Below are 24509 nucleotides of genomic sequence, written 5' to 3'. Positions count from 1 at the left end.
CCCAGAGATCAAATTATATTTCAACAAAATAATGTTTCAGGAATGCTAATCTTATCTCGTTCTAACTACAGAAACAATATCAGCATGCCCTGAAATAGTGGGTGTTGAATTCTCTTTCTTGTGCTTTTTGAGGTGGAACGACCCATAAGGGTTAAGTCACAGGTTAGATGTACTGTACATTTGTATACACTGGCTCTCTGTGTCGTATACCCTTTGTTTTTGCACAGCACTATTATTCCATGAGACAGGAAGAGACTGGAAGAGAGATATATATACAGATGTAGGATATTAGGCAGGAATGCAAACGTGTCGTCTATTCAAGATTTAAAAAGGCTTCTAAAGTTTGTAAATTTCACTTCGGAGTGGCAGACTTGATTTGCCCTAACGAAAAAATGCATTAACTCCTACAACAAAATGCCCATCAATTATAATCCACATAAGAATAAACATTTCCTGTTACTTTCACAAGTTTGGCCATCACAGGACAGTACTGTACAGTAAAGACAAGTAGAGTAGAGAATAGGTCAGTATAATACAGTACTGTACTGTAAAGTAGTGTTTAGTACAGTAGAGCACACTCGAGTAAAGTACAGTATAATTTACTGTAGTGTGTTGTACTGAACTATCCGCTACTGTACTTTACTGTACTGAACCATACTCTGTTGTGCTGTACTGTGCTGTACCATGATGTCCTAACTTGTGAAAAATAGAAGTCTATGATTGGTACAGATTTGGTCCGGTCTGTACCAACCAAATGTGGACTTGCTTGTGAGTGTAGCTCATTAGAATTATAGCCAGCGTGTAGAATAATATACAAACATGCAAAGGAGGATATTACATGTTTGTACCCTTGTGTACCTATTCAGGTACATCACCATGAAGAGAATGACATTTATAATCCTGCATTTCTGTATAGCACAGATTAGGGAAACATTATGTAATTCTGTCACAGTCATTATGTTAGCTGGTGTTAATCTACTGCACTTACTGTAGTTCAATAACCAAAATAGATTTTTCAAACTCAAGGTGTCATATCATAGCTGAGACCCCATTATTTCCGAAAGAGATCGGAGTATATATTTAAGAGTTCTGGTCACATAAACTGAGGGAGATTTTGTTACCAATGTCAGCTCAGTACATTCCGTTTAGTATGAACTGCAGTAGCTGTAACAAGGAGGAAAGGGTGTTGGTGTGTGTTGGGAAAGGAGGTTTAGTGATCTAGTGAATCATAATGGCGTCATGACCCTCTCTCCTTGGTGCCAAAGGTGCCATATCAGCTTGACAATGGCTGACAGATAGCCAGACGACCGCTCTCTCCTACCGGAAAGTAGAGGGGGGGGGGTTGGGGCGTTTTGATTTTTAACTTTAACAGCCAGTCATAAATAGTTTGCAGAAACTCTCCATCTGGCTCTCGAGTATAGGAAGACTGAAACCTTTTTGTCCCATAGGCTCTTTGCTGCCAAACATTTATGTCAATAAAAGAAAAATATTGGACATTATTCCTAACATTCAAATATTAGGAATGGTTTGTTGGTGGATCTCAATAATAATCATGTCATATTGTTTATTATTTTGTGATGTCATTAAGGATGGTATAACAAAGTAACTGTAACTCTAAAAGTGTACGCATTCTACTTGTCTAAAATATATTATTAAATAGGAGAATACTTTTGTGACGATGGCAATGTGATTTTAGCCTTATAAATGAGAATTGTTTTTCATATGATGTTGTACCCAGTCAGTAATCACGCCCAAGGGAGTACAGACATTGTGTCGGCCTGAAGGAATGCCCATTTTTAAAGCCTTGGTAACAAAATGTACATTAGACCAAAACATGCCTTGTTTGCTGCTGTCGTGTAAAGTGGTCAGGAGCCTAAACCTGGATAATCAACCACTAAGAGACCAAAAGACCAAAAGATGTTGAAATGGTTAGAAACTCTGAAGCTCTCAACCTCAACACTACAAGAGAAGATAACCTCACCTAAGAGACCAGAAACATTCACAGTCTGCAGCTGTGCATGTAAGTGGTCCTAGAACTTTGACTAAACCTCGGGGGTGGGTTGGAATAATCCCATCTCAGACAACCAAAATATAGTTCCAACATCAGAAGGATATTTTCTAACAAACACTCCAAGACCAGAGAAGCTCAACAACTAAGAAGGACATTGTGACCTCTGGTGGACAACCAAAGCTTTAAATCGAGCCACTCCCCATAGACGGTCCGACAGAGAGACGACCATCAAGGAGAGCTACGCATAAATATATACAGTTGAAGTCAGAAGCTTACATACACTTAGGTTGGAGTTATTAAAACTCATTTTCAGCCACTCCACAAATTTCTTGTTAACAAACTATAGTTTTGGCATGTCGGTTAGGACATCTACTTTGTGCATGACACAAGTCATTTTTCCAACAATTGTTTACAGGCAGATTATTTCACTTATAATTCACTGTATCACAATTCCAGTTGGTCAGAAGTTTACATACACTAAGTTGACTGTGCCTTTAAACAGCTTGGAAAATTCCCGGAAATTAGGTCATGGCTTTAGAAGCTTCTGGACGTATTTCAAGGCCTACCTTCAAACTCAGTGCCTCTTTGCTTGACATCATTGGAAAATCAAAAGAAACCAGCCAATACTTCAGAAAGAAAATTGCAGACCTCCACAAGTCTGGTTCATACTTGGGAGCAATTTCCAAATGCCTGAAGGTACCACGTTCATCTGTACACACAATGGTACGCAAGTATAAACACCATGGGACCATGCAGCCGTCATAACGCTCAGGAAGGAGACTCGTTCTGTCGCCTAGAGATGAACATACTTTAGTGTGAAAAGTGCAAATCAATCCCAGAACAACAGCAAAGGACCTTGTGAAGATGCTGGAGGAAGCAGGTACAAAAGTATCTATATCCACAGTAAAACGATTCCTATATCGAAACAACCTGAAAGGCCGCTCAGCAAGAAAGATGCCACTGCTCCAAAACCTCCATAAAAAAGCTAGACTACGGTTTGCAACTGCACATGGGGACAAATATCGCACTGTTTGAAGAAATGTCCTCTAGTCTGATGAAACTGTTTGGCCATAATGACCATTGTTGTGTTTGGAGGAAAAAGGGGGATGCTTGCAAGCCGAAGAACACCATCCCAACCGTAAAGCACAGGGGTGGCAGCATCATGTTGTGGAGGTGCTTTGCTGCAGGAGCGACTGGGGCACTTCACAAAATAGATGGCTTCATGAGGAAGAAATATTATGTGGATATATTGAAGTAACATCTCAAGATATCAGTAAGTAAGTTAAAGCTTAGTCGCAAATGGGTCTTCCAAATGGACAATGACCCCAATCATACTTCCAAAGTTGTGGCAAAATGGCTTAAGGACAACAAAGTCAAGGTATTGGAGTGGCCATCACAAAGCCCTGATGTCAATCTTATAGAACATTTGTGGGCAGAGCTGAAAAAGTGTGTGCGAGCAAGGAGGCCTACAAACCTGACTCAGATACACCAGCTTTGTCAGGAGGAATGGGCCAAAAACTTATTGTGGGAAGCTTGTTGAAGGCTACCCAAAACATTTGACTCAAGTTTAACAATTTAAAGTCAATGCTACCAAACACTAATTGAGTGTATGTAAACTTCTGACTCACTGGGAATGTGATAAAAGCTGAAATAAATTATTCTCTCTGCTATTATTCTGACATTTCACATTCTTAAAATAACGTGGTGATTCTAACTGACCTAAGACCGGGAATTTTTACTAGGATGAAATGTCAGGAATTGTGAAAAACTGAGTTTAAATGTTTTTGGCTAAAGTGTATGTAAACTTCTGACTTCAACTCTATATTGCATTTCTTATCCAAATGAACGGTGGTTTTTGTGCACTATCACTATTCCTTTGAGAGTAGGTTCCAATGGTACGATAAGTTTGACTCCCTTTATCCCTCTCTCTTCCTGACCCCCCCCCCCCCCTTTTTCATAACCAAGCAGTCATGCTTTTGTTAGTCCACTAGGGACCTGTTTCATTGGATTACGTTTGTAATCAATAATCTATACTGTGTGTGTGTGTGTGTTTATATATTCTGTGTCATTTATTTAATTATTAAATAAATCATGAAGCCAATTTGTTCATTGCTGATTTATCAATAAGGTTAGGGTTCTTGCAGATAGCAAGGAAAATGCAATGTTCAGAATGAGACTGAGTTGAGGTAATAATAATGAATAAGTGACTGTTAACAAGATATATCTATATACCTTTCAAGAGTTTAATTCGGGAGATGGTAACTGGTGGTAAATTTTCACGTGGTGCCCCAAATTCCCAATGAGTTCGTTGTTACATGATTAGTTTAATCATTTAACAATTAAACATGGTTAATTGATTTGATGAATAACAGTCATCACATTAATGATGACTGACGTCATGACAATGGGTTCCTGTAGTAGACATCCAGATGGGGGGTGGGGAGGCTGGTGTGCCTAACAGTCTCTCTGGGCATGTTAAACCAGCCTTTTGTTCTCTGGGTCAAGAGAGGAAAGGCCACCGGAATACAAATCAGACCGTAGGGATCGTCATTGGAGTAGGAGAGATCAGGTGAAGCAATGTATGATGTATGCCTGCCAACGGAGGTTACATGATGGAGGGAAAGGAGGAATTTGATTGTCAGTTAAATGGTTGAAAATGTGATTATTTTGGCAGCTTGAGAGCACGTCAAGGTTTATTTTAGGTAACAGTGTTACAAAACAACAATATGAGCATTTTCCTTAAAAACCTTTTACTGCATTTGGTAAAAATCCATTTTGAACACAAAATGATCTCGAGAGAGAGTCCTCGAAGAACAGAAACTACACACCAGCAATTCTCCTATCCTCCATTGATAATCTCAACACTTCCACTAGCTCTATCAACACTTTGACTCCCCGGAATGTTGTCAGTGAAAATACTGGAGAACTGTCGAATGTCGAGCCATCACTGCTTTTTCTCCTACCAAAGAGAGAAGAGAAAAATACCACTCCAAGGAGTACTCTTCGACTCACTCTGAATTTGTTTCCTGAACCTAATGCAATGTTATTTCTCTAGGGTAGTTATATCAATGTCGTTTTTTTTGGTGAGTTTACAATAAAACATATTGTGTAGGTTGTTTTCTGTGTGACAGGCAGAAATATAATTCACAAAGAAACCTGCATGCTTTTCCCTTCAGGGATGTCTACTGACATGTGACATGGATATTAGCATAGAAATAAAAAGTGTGGTATGTTATATCACTCATTCCCACTCACTTCTCTTTCCATCTGTTAACATTACACCACTCTTTCTTTTCATTTGCTTATGCTAAATCACTCCGATTCATGAAGTTAAAAATAAAGTAATCCTAGGGGAACAAGCTATACATTCAGAACATGAACATGATACATCATCAAATCCCCCTCATACCTTGGGGGAGTTAACATGAAATTCCACAAGAGTTAGCAATATCCTCCAGATTCAAGAATGACCTATGCATCAGGTGATACAGCACTGATGCAGTTTGAATTCACCAGGCAAAATAGCTTCCTCCTTATTCTCCTCTTTAACAAACAGCATTAACCGCACTTCCTGTTTCTACCCATATCCCCCCTTTCTGGATCGGACCGAGATGGATACACTTTCACGCCTGCTATGTTAGGTTAGATACACACAGACCACATATGCCTCCACATGAGAGAGGAACGTACACAACACAATGATGAAAGAGACCGTTTGTGAAAGTATGCTTCATCTACAGACAGCTCTGCAGCATACTTAGGCAAATAGGGTGACTAAAGACAGTACAGTATGGGGGTTTCTACGAGGTGGGGAGGAGAAGATGGAGAAGATGGCAGACAGGAAAAAAAGGAGGAAAGCGAAACACGTTTTCACACAGAACTTTTGGAAGAGCTATAGAAGAAAAATGAAGTTGACGAGTGAGGATGAATTAACTGCGGCGGCAGGTGCAGTGAGGAACGCTGAGTTTGAACCTCACCCTGATAATGACAAAAATGATTCTGTCCCAGTGGGAGTGACATTTTTTGAGAGAATGGATCTTTGCCTTCTGGTGTCAGGTTGGATGGAGAAGAGTTTGGGGAATGTTGGGTCGGTGAAAGTGACTCGAAGTGGAATCGTGCTGATTTTTTATCGCCTCTGCTATCCAGAGGGAGTGTGCGCTTCATACCCCACGGCTGGGGACAACAACTGTGACTTGCTTTCCTATCCGGAGCAGGGTGTTGAAAGTAGTGATACCTGGAGTGATGTAAAGTGTTGAGGACAATAAACTGATGCTTTCCGGTGTCTGTGAAGCCCGCCGTTTGGTGTGACTCAGACCTGGTGGAGAGCGTGGTGAAACAGAGAAGTCCCTATCTGTACTAATGAGTTTTGATGCAGTCTTTAGCAGATGAAGCCAAGTTAGTATGTTTCAGTTATCCCGTGAGCGGTTTTGTCAAGTTTATGGTCACGTGGCAGCAGTGTGTAGGAGGGAGATTCCGAGAAGTGTGTAGGAGGACATGAGACAAAGCATTTATGTAGTATCGGTGGAAAAAAGTTTTGTGTGTGTTTGTAAACTATAGGGGTACCCATGGTGCTGGAGATCAGAGGCGTCCGGTGAGAGATAGGGAGGTTGAGGTTGCCAGGATCAGAGTAGTGCAGAAGGTTTCGTATGCTGAGGCAGTGAAGAGTAATAGAGGAAGATGGGTCCAGGGTGAGAGATGCTAAGAGGATCCCTGTGAGTAGGCTGAGGCCAACAGAGAGTGATAGGAATAACATGTGCTTCAGTAAGGTTGGTTTTTCGGCATTTATGGCCAAGGTTGTACCGTAGGAATGGAACCTAAATCGCAGAGGACAGATATTGTGGTGGCAGCTGCAGAGAAGTACGAGATTTCATTGCAGAAGAGTTAGAAGATGTTTTGAACGGTAGTGTCCTGTCCTCCCAGGCTGCTGGCCTAGAATCAGAAAGGGCCAAAGTAGTGGAATAGCGGTGAGGTTTTAATGGGTGCAGGGTTAGTTGGTAGGGCAATTTTTTCACAAAGTGTAATGAATTCATACGACAGGTACACAGCCAATACAGTAGGTGGTGGCATGCATCTATTATAAACTCAGCAAAAAAAGAAAAATCTTTGTAAGAAAAATATTTGTATGAACATAATCACATTCAACAACTGATACATAAACTGAACAAGTTCCACAGACATGTGACTAACAGAAATTGAAAAATGTGTCACTGAACAAAGGGTGGGTCAAGATCAAAAGTAACAGTCAGTATCTGGTGTGGCCACCAGCTGCATTTAGTACTGCTGTCCATCTCCTCCTCATGGACTGCACCAGATGTGACAGTTATTGCTGTGAGCCTCACTCTTCCACCAAGGCACCTGCAAGTTCCCGGGCATTTCTGGGGGGAATGGCGCTAGCCCTCACCCTCCGATTCAACAGGTCCCAGACGTGCTCAATGGGATTGAGATCCGGGCTCTTCGCTGGCCATGATAGAACACAGACATTCCTGTCTTGTAGGAAATCATGCACCGAACGAGCAGTATGGCTGGTGGCATTGTCATGCTGGAGGGTCATGTCATGATGAGCCTGCAGGAAGGGTACCACATGAGGGAGGAGAATGTCTTCCCTGTAACGCACAGCGTTGAAATTACCTGCAATGACAACAAGCTCAGTCCAATGATGCTGTGACACTCCGCCCCAGACCATGATGGACCCTCCACCTCCAAATTGATTCCGCTCTAGAGTACAGGCCTCGATGTAACGCTCATTCCTTCGACGATAAATGCGAATCCAACCATCACCCCTGGTGAGACAAAACCGCGACTCGTCAGTGAAGAGCGGAAGTCAAAAGCGGAAGTCACAGGCTCTCTTTCCTTTTCCCCTGAAAACCGGACCCTCCGGTTGTTGGAAACTCGGCAGAGGCTAGTAAATACACAGCTATTCTGCGTGATCACCTTCAACCTATGGTGAATCATTTCTATCCTGATGGGCGTGGATGACAATGCCCCCATCCACAGGGCACGAGTGGTCACAGAATTTTTTGATGAGCATGAAAATGTTGTAAACCATAGGCAGTGGCCGTCTCATCACCCAATTGTACACTTATGGGAGATTCTGTGGAGGTGTCTGAGACAGCGTTTTCTATCACCATGCAACCCACACACAAACATTGAATTTATTGTGCAAGAGTGGTGTCGCATCCCTCCAATAGAGTTCCAGACACTTGTAGAATCTATGCCAAGGCGGATTGAAGCTGTTCTGGCTCGTGGTGCCCCAACGCCCTATTAAGACACTTTATGCTAGTGTTTCGTTTATTTTGGTAGTTACCTGTATATTGTGTATGCAGTGCCTCTGGGCCTCTAAATTAATGTCTTTTATTCCTTTCACTGTAACAATTACTCAATGTTGGCGGTATCTAAGCACTGTGTAAGTCACCTGCCATTTAGGGAAATCTAAATGGATCCCGTCCTATAAATATTCCTGTGATTAGAGAATGCTGTTTGTTATGCACCTCTCAAAATGAAAGCTTGTATGAATAGTTATTCTCCCCTGATGTTCAGTTTGACAAGTCATCCTGTTAATGATCATCATTGCTTAAGTAACTCTCCATCAACCTAGCTGCATATTCACTTGCCAAATTGACACTCCTTCAATCCCTCTACTTCAGATTTCAACACCTAAGACACATATCCTTCCCAGTGGTAACTCTCCGTTAATCTAGAGACTGTAGCTACCTCTGGCTTGCAAATTGACACAGCGGTCTAAGGCACTGAATCTCAGTGCAAGAGGTATCACTACAGGTCCTGGTTCGAATCCAGGCTGTATCACATCCGGACGTGATTGGGAGTCCCATAGGGCAGCGCACTATTGGCCCAGCGTCGTCTGGGTTTGGCCAGGGTAGGCCGTCATTGTAAATAAGAATTTGTTCTTAACTCACTTGCCTAGTTAAATGAAGGTTAAATAAGATATTATATCTGTGTTTTTGCATGTACGTTGTTTGGTTGATTCAATTTATGCTACACAAAGATATATAACATACAGTTTTCTAAACAAATCCAATCTGTTAGTAATTGGATTTATTGCACCCATGACTGAGATGGTTGTCCCAGTTTAGATGATTGAGGTAGTCTCAGTAGTCAATCTTCCCTAACCTGGCAGTAATTCTGAATGCAGGTTGCGGGTGATTAACAATTCCATTTGTTGGATATTCCACTAGGAATTACACATCCCTTGGACTAGTAACCGAAAAATTGCAAGTTCAAATCCCCGAGCTGACAAGGTAAAAATCTGCCGTTCTGCCCCTGAACAAGGCAGTTAACCCACTGTTCCTAGGCCGTCATTGAAAATAAGAATTTGTTCTTAACTGACTTGCCTACTTAAGTAAAGGTAACATACAAATAAATCAAACTTGCAGGCCCGATGTGGCCTGTAAACCAGGAGATTCCTAACAACACCGTGTTAGTGTATACTTAGGCCCTCAAAGAAAGTCCTTGTGATATACACTGAGTGTACAGCACATTAGGAACGCCTTCCTAATATTGAGTTCTTCCCCATTTTGCCCTCAGAACACCCTCAATTCATTTGGGCATGGACTGCAAGAAGTTGAAAGCGTTCCACAGAGATGCTGGCCCATGGACTCCAATGCTTCTCACAGTTGTGTCAAGTTGGCTGGATGTCTTTTGGTGGTGGACCATTCTTGATAGACACAGGAAACTGTTAAGTGTGAAAAACACAGCAGCGTTGCAGTTCTTGACACACTCAAACCGGTGCGCCTGGCACCTACTGCCATAACCCGTTCTAAGGCACTTAAATATTTTGTCTTGTTCATTCACCCTCACGGCACACATGCATGGCACCCATGCACAATCCATGTCTCAATTGTCTCAACCTCTCACCTGCCCTTCATCTACACTGATTGAAGTGGATTTAACAGGTGACATCAATAAGGGATTATAGCTTTCACCCGAATTCACCTGGTCAGTCTGTCATCGAAAGAGCAGGTGTTCCTAATGTTTTGTGCAGTCAGTTTTTGTAATGTATTGTCATAAATTATTACATTTTAAAGGCTAATTAGGCTGGCGGGTTAGAGTGTTCTAATAAGAACCCTCCAAAGATAAGTGTTCTCTGTAGAACCCTTCATAGAGGGTATTAGTTAGAAATATATACAGGGGATTCTTTGAAGAACCCTACACTGAAGGTTCTAGGCAGAACTCTCTGCAAAGGATTCTACCCAGCATCAAAAAGGGATCCCCTATAGGGACAACCCGAAGAACCCTGTATGGTTCTACTTAGCATCTTTTTCCAAAGAGTGTATCTCCCTCTTTCCCCCCTCCAAGTAACCATGCAGTCCACACTTTATCACCATTGTGTAAACACCTAGCCCTCACTCTAAGTGTTAACCATTTCTGAGCATCATTGTCAGCACATGCTCCAGAGATTCTTTCCCTCTCTCTCCATTTCTCTCTCTCTCTGGAGGGAATATTAACAGACCCGGCTGTGGCTGTGCCCTTCCCTCCCAGCTCTCTCCTCTCCCACTCCTTTTCTCTCTGTCCACTGCTTTCTATCTCTCTCTCTCTCTCTCTCTCTCTCTCTCTCTGCCCTCTCTCATCTTCTCCCTCCTTACATCACTCACCCTCCCTCCCTCTCTGACAATTCTTCTGCTGGTAATGAACCCCCAGAGTGGGGCTTCTTTCCTCCACATCCTCTCTCTCTCCTTCCCTCTCTCTCCCTCTCTCTGTGGCGTGCTGCAGTGCGCCTAAACGCCAGGCCCGCTGCTCCTCCATGTGTCTGTTTTGAAGGCCACGTGGCATGAACAATTAATAATTACTCCCTATGGCTCTTCTTTCTTTTACCCCTAAAAGCTTCAGCTCCATTTGACATTTTACAGACACCATTTTTTTCCGGGATTCTTTCACTCTCTTCCTTTCTCTCCCTCTCCTCTATCTTCTGTATGTACAGTTCAACTCATTCGTTTCTCGGTCATTTTCCATTGCAGTGTGATTGCAGTTCCTGTTTCCTGGAACATGTGATTGGAAGCAAAAAGCAGTGGGATGCTGGTTGTGTTTCTACAGCAGGGCTAGTCGGCCATGATGGACTGGCAACATGGCGTTAAGCACAGCTGAGTGTCAGGGATGTCTGCTGCTGAGGTTTGACTGCAGAGGACATGCAGAGAAATTGAATTGTGTGTGTGTATGTGTGTATGTGTGTGTGTGTGTGTGTGTGTGTGTGTGTGTGTGCGTGTGCATTTGGCAAGTGTCTATGATATTTAAATTCCAACCTCCAGCTAATGTGATGGTAGGTAGTTCTTGAGTAATGCCTGGAATTGTAATGTTGGCTGTGTGGATACAAAAATTAGACCAATGAGATTCTTTGTTATTTCCGCTCGTTAAAGCGGTAAAAGAGACAAGGATAGCAAGTGAGCTGAGCCACTGCTACTGAGACGATAAGACACATCATTAGGCAGCCAATGTGGTGTTATTTCTCTTGTTTATATTTGGCGTGTTGGGGAAATAATCCTCTATTAATGCTATGCAGTCATCTTTTCTTTCTGTCATTGTGTTTTGTATTGTGTAATATACCTTTTTATTGGCTCGGGTTGGAAATTTCGTGAACATGTCTCGTTTATTAATAATGAATGTGGTGTGTAGCATTGGGCTATTATTTCCCCGCCACCTGTAACTGCAGGAGATGTTTGAATGCAGCCGTGTTCAGTGGGCTGGATATACCAGTGAAATGAGCTAGGTGAGGGAGAAGGATAGAAAAGTGTGTGTGTGTGTGTGTGTGTGTGTGTGTGTGTGTGTGTGTGTGTGTGTGTGTGTGTGTGTGTGTGTGTGTGTGTGTGTGTGTGTGTGTGTGTGTGTGTGTGTGTTTGAAGGAGGGAGATAGGAAGGCAAAGTTTGTTTCCCTGTCTCCCCAATGAAACACATCGGAAAGGATATGTTGGGTGGATCTGAAGAGTGCCTCTGATGCGTTTTTGTGTGTGTGTGTGTGTGTGCACATCCGTGTCGGTGCCAGTGTGTGTGTGTGTGTCTTTGTACGTGCTTGTGTCTGTACCAGGGTGTGAGTGTGAGTCATGCGGTATGCGGAGGAACAACCCAACCCACTGTTGTATCCTCTTCTCATCTAATTGTTCTGTGAAGCCCTGCAAAGAATTGGAAGTGATGTCCTTGGGATGGTACAGCTAGCTGCTAGCTCCATCAGAAATACTAACGCTTGCTGAACCCTGTTCAGTCCCTCAGTGCACCCGGATGGTATACATCATTATCCGTCCGTTCACACACCTCCTCTGTATCACAAGTGGCACCCTATTTCCTATGCAGTGCACTTCTTTTGACCAGAGCCCCAGGTCCTGGTTGAAAGTAGTGCACTACTTATTGGGAATAGGGTTCCTATGGGATGCTACCCTGGTCCTTGGTACCCTTTTCACCCGTAACTGTTTTTTTTGTAGGAGCTTGTTACAGGGCACTGCATGGAGAAGGAAAAATGTATATATATTTATATTAGCACAGGATTGACAATCCGCGTGTAGAAAAATAAAATGTAGGATAAAAATAATGCAAAATGAATACAAAACAATGTATCCTTCACAAGAGTGGAGGATAAATCACTAAGGCTTAATATAGTTCTGAGACAAGAGGCTCCTTCTCTCTCATTGAATTACAGTGAGTGTACCGAGTACTGAGCATGAGCCTATTTTAATAACTAACCGACTCAGTGCAGAGCATGACAAGGCCGAGGTGGCAGTGTGTTTGTTTACATATGTGGCATCTTAATGTGACCCCTATTGTTACAGGAGGAACATATTTCTGTAGCACCAGGATCTGACTCGGCCATCACGTTCCTGCAGAATGCAAATTCTTTCACTTGAATGTGAGTGAATGCTCTCGACTGCCCCCGCATGAAGAGAAAGGGTTTCCGCAGCTTTCTGTTACATTTATGTAAATCATAAAGCCTTTTTGTGTCCATTTACATTTCCCTGTGAAGAAGGCTAACTTTCTGCAACAAAACGGCGATCAGTTTAAGATGCCAGATCTGTAGCTGTCACAGGAAGTGACTTCACAGCATGGGGTGTGTAGAGGAAGTTGCCTCTTATGGTATTTCTTTATTTAGGTTAATTCGCAGCACGGAGTGTGAGTCCCCTTGCCATCTGGAATAGCGTGAAGTTGCTTGGTCATGCATATCTGTGGTCAGGGTTGTGTTGAGTCGCTCAGTGTTTTAGGTTAGCATTTGGGTGGAGGGAAAGCTGATCTTAGAGCAGGTCAGTGCCTTCTGGAAAGTGTAGGCAGAAGAACCACACTGTAGCATTGATTCCTCATACAGAGTGTAGATTGAGAGATGGGATGCAAGAGTTATAGGGTGTTAGATACAGAGTTAGGTTGACAGAGAGTTTGGTATTTGGTATTTATTAGGATCCCCATTAGTGGTGATTTACTATAAGCCTGTAGGGCAATGAACTCAGGGTTCTGCAGCTGTCTGACGCTGAGGCGATAGGTTTTAACGCTCAGAGACTTGCTCCCTGTATAGAGCACTTAACCTGGATATATCCTGGATATAGCCCACTTAAAACCCAGCCGTGAAAATGGGTCACAAACCCAAATTGGAGCCGCCTACATTGTTGTTAGTCACCCGAGACACAGCTACAGCCATGTGTGTTCGACAAATAGTCACGGAGTGAGTGATGTTGATGACCATAGTGATGGAGAAGAGGCCACTCTTCATTTTCATTTTCTACTTTCCCCTCTACTCTTCATTTTCTACTTTCCCCTCTTCAGAGAACAGTGGACCTTAATGTTCTCTCAAAACAGAAAGTGTCTCACTCTGCCGTCAAACTGATACCACTGTCAGTGAATATTGTGACTCATGATGCTTTAGCGCTGTAGCTACAGCAATGACACATCCGATCACACCCCACATCACATATTCACTGAACACCAACATCATTGCTACAATTAGCACCGGTTCAACTACTTTATCATCCCCTCTCTTCCCCAAAATGTCTCCCACTCAAAAGGAACTGCTAGCTTATCCAAAAATGCCACAGCACCAGACTGGGCCGACATCAACACAGGGAATACACACGGTCAAACATTGTCATTGTACCTGTGTGAGTGTGTGTGCAGATGCTTGTGTACTTTCATGCATGAGTGTGTGCCTGTGTGTGTGTGTGAGTATCTATCTGTGTGTGTGGAGCGCAGCTGTGAGGCAGCCATGAAGGAATTACACCCATCATTAATATTAATGATCTCATTTGCACGATGACTTGAATGCTATTGATGAGCAACATGTTCTCCGCCATACGTAGCCACATTACAGAGATAATGACAGAGGAAGGTTATCCTACACACACACGCATGTACGTGGGCACACAAACACAATCACACAGATTGTGACTATTCAGTACTCCATAGCACGATCACATTTAGTATATTATACATAGAGTATATTGGAAAGATATGTGTAATGAATAAATTTGCAAATCCAACATTATACAAGTTCTTCTTTAAACCAATATCATGTTTTATACAGTGAATCTGATTTCCACCATAGTCATCCAAGGATTTGATTTAAGATCAGACCCCTTCTCATATGCTATGATATTCTTCCATCTATTATATGCTTGGTGGGATGAGTATTTCACTGTAAAGGAAATCAATTATGGATTCTAAGTGTGAGACTCAAATGGCACCCTTTTCCCTATATAGTGCACTACTTTTGACCAGGTTTCACAGGCCTCTGGTAAAAGGTAGGGCACTATTGTAGGGAATACGGTGCCGTTTGGGACGAAGTCTCACTCTTAGAATCCATAATTGATTTCCTTTATAGTGAAACACTCATCCCACCAAGCATATACTGTAATAGATGGAAGAATATCATAGCATATGAGAAGGGATCTGATCTTAAATCAAAGCCTTGGATGACTATGGTGGAAATCAGATTCACTGTATACAACATAGGGATGATGTTGGTTTAAAGAAATATAGTGCACTACGTTTGACCAGGGCTCATAGGGCTCTGGTCAAAGGTAGGGCAATATGTAGGGAATACGGTGCCATTTTGGACACAGCCTGAGAATGTGTTAGTTCTGAGGAGAACAGAGCAGAGAGACTGTTTTAGCAGGAGAATACTACAGTACCCGTAGAAGCCTGTTATGTCGTTGTGAGACAGAGCAAACTGAACATGAACAGGAACATGGCGCCCAAGGGAGCCAGCCATCCACCAGAGACCGACATCTACTGTACACTACGTAGTTTCTGTCTTTTACACAAATGTAGTTCTTTCTTTAATCTGTCACAATGAATGAAGTGGCTGAAATGATGGTTCTGTTTTGAAATTCCTGTTAACGGGAGAACCTTGCAGTCTAATCACACTGTGTGGCTCAGTTGGTAGAGCATAGAGCTTGTATCACCAAAGTTTGTGTGTTTGATTCCTGCTGGGGCCACCTATATGTGAAAATGTATGCATGCATTACTGTAACTTGCTTTGGATAAAAGTGTCTGCGAAATGGCATTTATTATAAAAACCAACGGGGTTTCGGCATATTTGCCATAATGTGGCTGGAGTTCCTTTTTCTCAGCGAGAGCTGAGTTTCTGTCAGTGGCAAGCATAGACGATTGTGGATGTGTTACCAGGGCAACTGGGAAGGGAAACGAGAATCTCCGGAATTAGCATTTTAGAATGGATCTGAAGTCTGTTATGTTGGTGTTGGTGGATTTACTATGCACGCCTTGGGTCTGATGAGCTACACCAAGTGTGTGTGTGTGTGTGTTTGTTTACCAAGCATTTCAGCTACTATCAGTCCTTGATGACGTATAGGCAATATGACACTGAATGCCACATGAACTTGCTTACCTCTAAAGGGTGCAAGCCTTGATTCACCTGTATTGACTAAAGAAGCAAATAGCAGCAATTTCACTCACTTAACATTTGCGCTGAATGTAGGAATACTCACGATGCAGTGCACTTTAAAAAAAATTGATTTGATTTCACCTTTATTTAACCAGGTAGGCAAGTTGAGAACAAGTTCTCATTTACAATTGCGACCTGGCCAAGATAAAGCAAAGCAGTTCGATACATACAACAACATAGAGTTACACATGGAGTAAAACAGACATACAGTCAATAATACAGTAGAAAAATAAGTTTATATACAATGTGAGCAAATGAGGTGAGATAAGGGAGGTAAAGGCAAAAAAAAAGGCCATGGTGGCAAAGTAAATACAATATAGCAAGTAAAACACTGGAATGGTAGATTTGCAGTGTAAGAATGTGCAAAGTAGAGATAGAAATAATGGGGTGCAAAGGAGCAAAATAAATACATTCATTATCTTCTATTGGGGATTTCAGATTTGAGGTAAATAATACTTCTTTTTTTAAATTGGTGAGGCAGGTTGTAGGAGAGTGTTTTGAAGTTGAGTTTTTGGAAAAGAAAACATATATAAAAGATATGCGAAGAAAGATTTTTAATTTTAATTTTATTTATTTCACCTTTATTTAACCAGGTAGGCAAGTTGAGAACAAGTTCTCATTTACAATTGCGACCTGGCCAGGATAAAGCAAAGCAGTTCGACACATACAACGACACAGAGTTACACATGGAGTAAAACAAACATACAGTCAATAATACAGTATAAACAAGTCTATATACGATGTGAGCAAATGAGGTGAGATAAGGGAGGTAAAGGCAAAAAAAGGCCATGGTGGCAAAGTAAATACAATATAGCAAGTGAAACACTGGAATGGTAGATTTGAAATGGAAGAATGTGCACAGTAGAAATAAAAATAATGGGGTGCAAAGGAGCAAAATAAATACATTAATTAAATACAGTAGGGAAAGAGGTAGTTGTTTGGGCTAAAATATAGGTGGGCTATGTACAGGTGCAGTAATCTGTGAGCTGCTCTGACAGTTGGTGCTTAAAAGCTAGTGAGGGAGATAAGTGTTTCCAGTTTCAGAGATTTTTATAGTTCGTTCCAGTCATTGGCAGCAGAGAACTGGAAGGAGAGGTGGCCAAAGAAATAATTGGTTTTGGGCGTGACTAGAGAGATATACCTGCTGGAGCGTGTGCTACAGGTGGGAGATGCTATGGTGACCAGCGAGCTGAGATAAGGGTGGACTTTACCTAGCAGGGTCTTGTAGATGACATGGAGCCAGTGGGTTTGGCGACGAGTACGAAGCGAGGGCCAGCCAACGAGAGCGTACAGGTCGCAGTGGTGGGTAGTATATGGAGCTTTGGCGACAAAACGGATTGCACTGTGATAGACTGCATCCAATTTGTTGAGTAGGGTATTGGAGGCTATTTTGTAAATGACATCGCCAAAGTCGAGGATTGGTAGGATGTTTTGCAAGGGTATGTTTGGCAGCATGAGTGAAGGATGCTTTGTTGTGAAATAGGAAGCCAATTCTAGATTTAACTTTGGATTGGAGATATTTGATATGGGTCTGGAAGGAGAGTTTACAGTCTATTTACAGTCTAACCAGACACCTAAGTATTTGTAGTTGCCCACGTATTCTAAGTCTAAGACTATATACACACATGGGACAAAGGATGTGTCACGTCGTAAGAAATAGACCAAAGCACATATTCCTTTTATTAGGTGATGACGCTGACAAAAAAAATAAACAATACAAAACAACCCGTGATTCTTAACTTTGTTTGTGGCACATAGCCTTAAAAAGGGCTGCCTAAGTATAGTTCCCAAATCAGAGACAACGATAGACAGCTGTCCCTGATCAAATCAAATCAAATTTGATTGGTCACATACACATGGTTAGCAGATGTTAATGCGAGTGTAGGGAAATGCGTGTGCTTCTAGTTCCGACAATGCAGTAATAACCAACAAGTAATCTAACTAACAATTCCTAAACTACTGTCTTATACACAGTGTAAGGGGATAAAGAATATGTACATAAGGATAAATGAATGAGTGATGGTACAGAGCAGCATAGGCAAGATACAGTAGATGGTATCGAGTACAGTATGTACATATGAGATGAGTATGTAAACAAAGTGGCATAGTTAAAGTGGCTAGTGATACATGTATTACATAAGGATGCAGTCGATGAAATAGAGTACAGTATATACGTATGCAAATGAGATGAATAATGTAGGGTAAGTAACATTATATAAGGTAGCACTGTTTAAAGTGGCTAGTGATATATTTACATAATTTCGCATCAATTCCCATTATTAAAGTGGCTGGAGTTGAGTCAGTGTCAGTGTGTTGGCAGCAGCCACTCAATGTTAGTGGTGGCTGTTTAATAGTCTGATGGCCTTGAGATAGAAGCTGTTTTTCAGTCTCTCGGGCCCAGCTTTGATGCACCTGTACTGACCTCGGCTTCTGGATGATAGCGGGGTGAACAGGCAGTGGCTCGGGTGGTTGATGTCTTTGATGATCTTTATGGCCTTCCTGTAACATCGGGTGGTGTAGGTGTCCTGGAGGGCAGGTAGTTTGCCCCCGGTGATGCGTTGTGCAGACCTCACTACCCTCTGGAGAGCCTTACGATTGAGGGCGGAGCAGTTGCCGTACCAGGCGGTGATACAGCCCGCCAGGATGCTCTCGATTGTGCATCTGTAGAAGTTTGTGAGTGCTTTTGTTGACAAGCCGAATTTCTTCAGCCTCCTGAGGTTGAAGAGGCGCTGCTGCGCCTTCTTCACAATGCTGTCTGTGTGAGTGGACCAATTCAGTTTGTCTGTGATGTGTATGCCGAGGAACTTAAAACTTGCTACCCTCTCCACTACTGTTCCATCGATGTGGATAGGGGGGTGTTCCCTCTGCTGTTTCCTGAAGTCCACAATCATCTCCTTAGTTTTGTTGACGTTGAGTGTGAGGTTATTTTCCTGACACCACACTCCGAGGGCCCTCACCTCCTCCCTGTAGGCCGTCTCGTCGTTGTTGGTAATCAAGCCTACCACTGTTGTGTTGTCCGCAAACTTGATGATTGAGTTGGAGGCCTGCGTGGCCACGCAGTCGTGGGTGAACAGGGAGTACAGGAGAGGGCTCAGAACGCACCCTTGTGGGGCCCCAGTGTTGAGGATCAGCGGGGAGGAGATGTTGTTACCTACCCTCACCACCTGGGAGCGGCCCGTCAGGAAGTCCAGTACCCAGTTGCACAGGGCGGGGTCGAGACCCAGGGTCTCGAGCTTGATGACGAGCTTGGAGGGTACTATGGTGTTGAATGCCGAGCTGTAGTCGATGAACAGCATTCTCACATAGGTATTCCTCTTGTCCAGGTGGGTTAGGGCAGTGTGCAGTGTGGTTGAGATTGCATCGTCTGTGGACCTATTTGGGCGGTAAGCAAATTGGAGTGGGTCTAGGGTGTCAGGTAGGGTGGAGGTGATATGGTCCTTGACTAGTCTCTCAAAGCACTTCATGATGACGGAAGTGAGTGCTACGGGGCGGTAGTCGTTTAGCTCAGTTACCCTGATTGAGAACCATACCCGGCCAAAACAAAGAAATACAAAACATAGAAAATAGAACATAGAATGCCCACCTGAATCACACCCTGACCAAACCAAAATAGAGACATAAAAAGCTATCTCAGGTCAGGGCATGACAGGACTTCTGACTGCTATGCCATCTTGGTAATGATGGTTATGACACTTATGGTTGAGTAGGACATTCTCCAGTACCGAGTACCACATACTCTGCGATATTTTTCCTTGCTCCCATAGTATTAAAAGCACTGTCATGGGAGTACATTTTCACAATTCATATCCCCAAACTCTCCAGTTTTGTGCAGATGACTGCAATGCTGTTATATAAACCAGGGAAGCGGTATTTGCTTGTGTTTTATGAGAGACAGAGAAACACAAACACAGAGGCACTGCTGAGACAGGTAGTTGGCTCGGTCTGGGAGTAGCAGGAAGGGAGTAGAGAGTGGCTCCTGCCGAGTGGTTGGGTAACATTGCCTTTGAATTTGTCCAGGGACAAGGGAGCGAGGGAGAATAATACACCTGCCAGTCCCGCTCAGCCTCAGGGCCCTGACAGGAACATTCTGCCCTCCACTTAAACACAAAGTGCCATCAGAGCAGAACACTGCCTGGCTATGTGGCTATGCTCCCTACTTTCTCTACCTCTACCTACTCTGTCGGTTTCAACCACAGAGATGGGGAATGAGAGGAGGGGAAAAAGAGAAAAGGAAAGTTAACTTTGACACATAGAGAAGGAAGGAGAGGGGAATGGAGGGAAAGAGTAAGAGAGAGATAGAGGAAGAACGAGAAGGAGAGGTGGAGGCCTGAACGAGAGAAAAGGGAAAAGAGAAACAAGAGGGAGCCATCGAGAATCACTTCCACTCTCCGTACTTCTCTCTGAGGAGGTCTCAACGGAGTCATGATTGATTGGGTTCATTTTTGTTTGGAAAAGTCGATTCCCGAAGGAGAAGCTCCCATAGAAGCCAAATGCCAAATGATATATCGATTAGGTTATTTACAATCTGGTCGGAACAACACCTCTCGCAGTGCATGATGGACCTCATCATGGTGGTCTCTGAGGTTCTCCACTGCGTTGTGGCCAGATAACAGGCTCCTCTCAAGGCCTAAACACCTACTGTGAGACGGCTGTTATTGGCTGTTATGTGTCAAATACTCAGAGGCTCCATAGGGGTCCAGACAGAGCTGTAGAAGGAGGGAAGGAAGCCATATGGTGTGACTGTTTGGGTTCACACAGTAGGAACCAGACATATGGACTATAATCGAGGAAATCTGAGGACAACACTACCAAAGTTGTATCAACACATCTCCTTTGCTACTTGACCATTGCTACTCCCCCTTCCTGGATGGCTACAAGACCCTCCCTGCTCTCGATTTGACAAATCAGATCACAACTCCATTTTTCTCCTCCCCTCCTATAGACAGAAACTTGAACCAGAAGTACCCCTGGTAAGGACTGTTCATCACTGGTCTGCACAATTGGAATATATGCTTCAAGATTGTTTTGATCACGCAGACTGGGATATGCTTATTGTTGTACGCACTGACTCAGGTGACAGAGTCTATCAGGAAGTGCATAGAGGACGTTGTTCCCACTGTGACGATTACAACCTATCCAAATCGAAAACTGTGTTTTGATGGCAGCATTCCTGCTAAACTGAAAGCGCGAACCATTACATTTCAACCTCTCCCTGTCCGAGTCAGTAATACCAACATGTTTTAAGCAGACCACCATAGTCCCTGTTCCCAAGAACACTAAGGTAACCTGCCTAAATAACTACAGACCCGTAGCACTCACATCTATAGCCATGAAGTGCTTTGAAAGGCTGGTCATGGCTCACATCAACACCATCATCCCAGAAACCCTAGACCCACTCCAATTTGCATACCGCCCCAACAGATCCACAGATGATACAATCTCTATTGCACTCCACACTGCCCTTTCTCACCTGAACAAAAGGAACACCTATGTGAGAATGCTATTAATTTACTACACCCCAGTCAACACCATAGTGCCCTAAAAGTTTATCAATAAGCTAAGGACCCTGTGACTAATCTCCCTCTGAAACTGGATCCTGGACTTCCTGACGGGCCGCCCCCAGGTAGTATGGGTAGGTAACAACACATCCGCCAAGCTGATCCTCAACACAGGGGACCCTCAGGGGTGTGTGCTTGGTCCCGTCCTGTACTCCCTTTTAACTCATGACTGCACGGCCAGGCATGACTCCAACACCATCATTAAACTTGCCGATGACACAACAGTTGTATGCCTGATCACCGACAACGTTGAGACAGCCTATAGGGAGGAGGTCAGAGACCTGGTCATGTGGTACCAGGACAACAACCTCTCCTTCAACGTGATCAAGACAAAGGAGATGATTGTGGACTACAGGAAAAAGAGGACCGAGCACGCCACCATTCTCATCGATGGGGCTGAAGTGGAGCAAGTTGAGAGCTTCAAGTTTCTTGGAGTCCACATCACCAACAAACTAACATGGTTCAAGCACACCAAGACAGTCGTAAAGAGGGCACAACAAAACCTATTCCCCCTTAGGAGACTGAAAATATTTGGCATGGGTCCTCAGATCCCCAAAAGGTTCCACAGCTGCACCACCGAGAGCTTCCTCACTGGTTGTATCTCTGCCTGGTATGGCAACTGCTCGGTCTCCGACCGCAAAGCACCACAGAGGGTAGTGTGTACGCCTAGTACATCACCGGGGCCAAGCTTCCTGTCATCCAGGACCTCTATACCAGGCCGTGTGTCAGAGGAAGGCACTAAAATTGTCAAAGACTCCAGCCACCCTAGTCATAGACTGCTCTCTCTGCTACCTCATGGCAAGCGCTACCGGAGCACCAAGTCTAGTTCCAAGAGGCATCTAATCAGCTTCTACCCCCAAGCCATAAGACTCCTGCACATTCAGTCAAATGACTACCCCCTCTTTACACCACTGCTGTTCTCTGTTGTTACCTATGCATAGTTACTTTAATAACTCTACCTGCATGTACATACCACCTCAACTAACCGGTGCCCCTGCACATTGACTCTGTATCAGAACCCCCCTGTATATAGTCTTGCTATTGTTATTTTACTGCTGCTCTTTTTACTTTTATCTCTTATTCTTATCCATATTTTTTTTAACTGCATTTTTGGTTAGGGGCTCATAAGTAAGCATTTCACTTGTTGCATTCGGTGCATGTGACTAATAAAATTTGATTTGATTTAACCACGGCAAGGCACTAAAGTAATTCTGCTAAAAATGTGGCAAAGCAATTGACTTTTTGTCATGACTACAAAGTGTTAGATTGGGGCAAATCCAACACAACACATTATGGACTACCACTCCATAATGTTGCTGGTTGCTGCATCATGTCATAGTAATGCTAAGAGAGAATAAAGAGAATGGAGCTAAGCAAAATCCTAGAGGAAAACCTGCTTCAGTCTGCTTTCCACCAGACACCGGGAGATGAATTCACCTTTCAGAAGGACATTAAACCTAAAACACATGGCTAAATCTACAATGTTGCTTACCAAGAAGACAGCGAATGTTCCTGAGTGGCTGAATTTCAGTTTTCACTTAAATCTACTTGAAAATCTAAGGCAAGACCTGACAATGGTTGTCTAGCTATGATCAACATCCAATTTGACAGAGCATGAAGAATTTTGAAAAGAATAATGGGGAAATGTTGCTCAATCCGGTTATGGAAAGCTCTTAGAGACTTACCTAGGAAGTGTTTCTACAACGTATTTATTCAGGGGTGTGGATTCTCACGTAAATTTTATATTTCTGTATTTAATTTTCAATAAATCTAAAAACATGTTTTCACTTTGTCATTTTGGGGGTATTGTGTGTAGATGGATGATCAAATAAATAATGTTATACATTTTTAATTCAGGCTGTAACACAACAAAATGTGGAATAAGTCACGGGGTATGAATACTTTCTGAAGGCGCTGTACGCCGAGTGTACAAAACATTAGGAAAACCTCCTCTTTCCATGACATACTGTAGACTGGCCAGGTGAATCCAGATGATCCCTTATTTACATAATCTGTTAATTAAATCCTCTTCAATCAGTGTAGATGAAGGGGAGGAGACAGGTTAAATAAGGATGTTTAGGCCATGAGACAATGGAGCCATGTATTGTGTATGTGTGCCATTCAGAAGGTGAAAATATGTAAGTGCCTTTTAACGGGGTATAGTAATAGGAGCCAGGCGCACCGATTTGAGTGAGTCAAGAACAGCAACGCTGCTGGGTTTTTCACGCTCCACAGTTTCCCATGTGTATCAAAGAATGTTCCCCCACCCAAGGACACTCAGCCGACTTGATACAACTGTGGGAAGCACAGGAGTCGACATGGCCACCATCCCTGTGGAATGTTTTCGACACCTTGTAGAGTTCATGCCTCAACGAATTGAAGGTGTTCTGAGGGCAAAGCGGGGGCAACTCAATATTAGGAAGGTGTTCCTAATGTTTTTTTCCACTCAGTGTATGTGACAGACTATCACAGATTATAAAGGCAAAGCCAGCCACGTCGCGGACACCGAAGCCTTGCTCTCGGACAAGCTAAACCCCTTTGTCCGCTTCAAGGAAAACACAGTGCCACCAACGTGGGCCACCTCCACTCACGAGGACTGTGAGCTCTCATTCTCCATTTGCCGATGTGAGTAAGATATTTAAGGGGCTTAACCCTCTCAAGGCTGGGGGCCTGGATGGCATCCCAAGCCATATCCTCAGAGCATGTGCAGACCAGCTGGCAGGACATATTCAATATCTCCCTATCCCAGTCTGTTGTCCCCACTTGCTTCAATATGTCAAACATTGGTCCTGTGCCAAGAAAGTGAAGGTCACTGAACTAAATGACTATCGCCTTGTAGCATTCACTCCTGTACTCATGAAATGCTTTGAGAGGCTAGTTAAGGATTATATCACCTTAACGACACCCTAGACCCACTACAACCCTGCCCAAACAGATCCACAAACTACGCAATCACCATCGCACTGCACACTGCCCAATCCCACCTAGACAAGAGGAATACCTTTGTAAGAATGCTGTTAACTGACTACAGCTCAGCCTTCCACACCATATTGCCCTC

General features: G+C 43.2%; 1 protein-coding gene across 3 annotated transcripts in view; it reads left to right on the top strand.

Moving 5' to 3' along the window:
- Positions 1–24509, top strand: part of LOC135514702 (chemokine-like protein TAFA-5) — a 159274-nt gene that overhangs the window by 85654 nt on the left and 49111 nt on the right. The window lies entirely within an intron of this gene.

Source organism: Oncorhynchus masou, chromosome 26 (genome assembly GCF_036934945.1).
Source record: "Oncorhynchus masou masou isolate Uvic2021 chromosome 26, UVic_Omas_1.1, whole genome shotgun sequence".
In the NCBI taxonomy this organism is placed as follows: Eukaryota; Metazoa; Chordata; class Actinopteri; order Salmoniformes; family Salmonidae; genus Oncorhynchus; species Oncorhynchus masou.
This window is presented reverse-complemented; position numbering and strand designations above follow the sequence as displayed.